This window comes from Corapipo altera, unplaced genomic scaffold (assembly GCF_003945725.1).
Source record: "Corapipo altera isolate COAL_440 unplaced genomic scaffold, ASM394572v1 61006, whole genome shotgun sequence".
NCBI classification, from domain to species: domain Eukaryota; kingdom Metazoa; phylum Chordata; class Aves; order Passeriformes; family Pipridae; genus Corapipo; species Corapipo altera.
The window spans coordinates 329-2488 of NW_020885724.1; the positions used below are offsets into that span (position 1 = coordinate 329).

The 2160-nt window shown below is 59.3% G+C and overlaps 1 long non-coding RNA gene across 2 annotated transcripts in view; it reads left to right on the forward strand.

Moving 5' to 3' along the window:
• LOC113940759 overlaps positions 1 to 2160 on the forward strand; it is a 7192-nt gene that overhangs the window by 238 nt on the left and 4794 nt on the right. Inside the window, exon 2 of one of the 2 annotated variants that reach the window (XR_003525534.1) lies at positions 1310 to 1494. This is a non-coding gene — a long non-coding RNA (uncharacterized LOC113940759). The remainder of the gene's footprint in view (positions 1 to 1309; positions 1495 to 2160) is intronic. The other variant, XR_003525535.1, reaches the window with a different exon arrangement.

A 2160-nucleotide genomic window follows, 5' to 3' on the forward strand; every position in this document is an offset into this window, starting at 1 on the left:
TGGAGGAGCAGGAACTGGGATCTGGAGAGGATTGGGCAGGATGAAACGTTGTCTGGGATGTGATCCCAGACCAGGCACCCTGCTGCACCTCCATGAGGGCACTTCCCTCTCTCAGGGAGTGTTACAGCCTGGAAGGGCTTGAGGAGAGGCACGGATTTCTTTGGAGGAGCTGCACATTCCCAAAACAAACTGAGCTCCCTTCCCACAGCTCATCCCAGCTCCACACTCCGGGAGCTCGGAGCACCTTCCTGGGCTTCCCCCACATCTCTCTGCTGTTTCTTCTCTGTTCCATCCCAGGTGGGATTTGGGGGAGGGATGAGGAGCCCTGAGTTGATGCAGAGGAGGAATTGCCGCCACAATTCCCACCCCTGGTCCCTTTGGACCATTGTGATGAACTCCCCTCGTCCTCCAGCTCGGAATTACCCATGGGCTGCATCCCCCAGGATGTGCCTGCTCCGAGTGGAGCCTTATCCATGGGCCACAGTGTCTCCAAGGATTTATTCTGCTGTGGCATAGACTGACCCACAGCCACAGCTGCCTTGAGGTGGCCCTGTTGCTTCGTGGCCTTATATCCATGGGTGACAATTCCTGGACTTGCTCCGGCATGGCCACAATCCCTTCAGGAATGTCCCTGCTCCAGCATGGCCTTATCCCAGGCTGAAGTCCCTGGGATTATCCAGCATGGGAAAGTGAGGAAAACTCATGGATTGGGACAAAGGCAGCTTAATAGGGAAAGCAAAGCTGTCACAGCAGCAAAACCAAGGATTTCATTCCCTGCTTCCCATCCCAGGCAGGTGTTCAGCCTCCCTCAGGAAAGCCAGGCTCCATCACGGGAACAAACAGCATCATTCCAAACATCCCCCCCTTTCCTTCTTCTCCTCCCAGCTTTATATCCTGAGCGTGATGCCAAAGGGTCTGGAATGTTCCTCGGGATCAGCTGTCCCTGCTGTGTCCCCTCCCAGCTCCCTGTGCCCCCCCAAACCTGGTGGGGAAGGGGGAGCAGGGAAGGCCTCGGCTCTGCCAAACCCCGATTTCCCAACAGCTCCCGAACCCAAACCACAGGGATAAAAATGAACCCTTTCCCAACCCAAACCAGCACAAACCAGCACAGACCAACCCAAACCAGCCCAAACCAGTACAAACCAACACACCCAGTGGGAGCTGCCTGGAGCAAGGAGTCACTTTGTCGCTTTGGCCCCGTGTGGCGACACTTTGAGTGTAAAAACCCCACATGGGAGGGCAGGTCCCCCCCAGGCCGGGAAGGGGGGACAGCAGGGAGGCCACTGACCTCTCCCTGTCCCTCTGCCAGCAGGGTGGCCCCCGATGCCCACGGGAAGCAGCTGCTCCTGAAGTGGTGCCAGGAGGAGGGGCTGGTGGAGGTGCTGCCCTTCCACGGCTGCGACTCCCCCGGCGCCCCCGAGAAGCAGCTCCTGAGGTGCCTCCTGGGGCTCCAGGTCCAGCACATCCAGGCCAGGCTGGGAGTGTTCCTGACCCGTGAGTGTCCCACTGGGAATGGGGGCGGGAGGGGAGACCACGGGGGTGGGATGGGGTGTGGGATGGGGAGCTCACAGGGAATTGGGGTGAGGGATGGGGAGCTCACAAGGATTGGGTGTGGGATAGGGAGCTCATCGGGAATTGGGGTGAGGGATGGGAGTGTGGGATGGGAGCGTGGGATGGGAGTTCACGGGGGATGGGGTGTGGGATAGGGAGCTCATAGGGAATTGGGGTGAGGGATGGGAGGTCAGAGGGAATTGGGGTGAGGGATGGGAGCTCACAGGAAGGGAGTGTGGGATGGGAACTCACAGGGAATTGGGGTGAGAGATGGGAGGTCACAGGGAATTGGGTGTGGGATAGGGAACTCATAGGGAATTGGGGTGAGGGATGGGAGGTCACAGGGAATTGGGGTGAGGGATGGGAGATCACAGGGATGGGAGTGAGGGATGGGAACTCACAGGGAATTGGGGTGAAGGATGGGAGGTCACAAGGAATTGGGGTGAGGGATGGGAGATCACAGGGATGGGAGTGAGGGATGGGAGTTCACAGAGAATTGGGGCGAGGGATGGGGAGCTCACAGGGAAGAGAGTGCGGGATGGGGACCTCAGAGGGCAGGGATGGGGAGCTCACAGGGCAGGGATGGGGAGCTCACAGGGCAGGGATGGG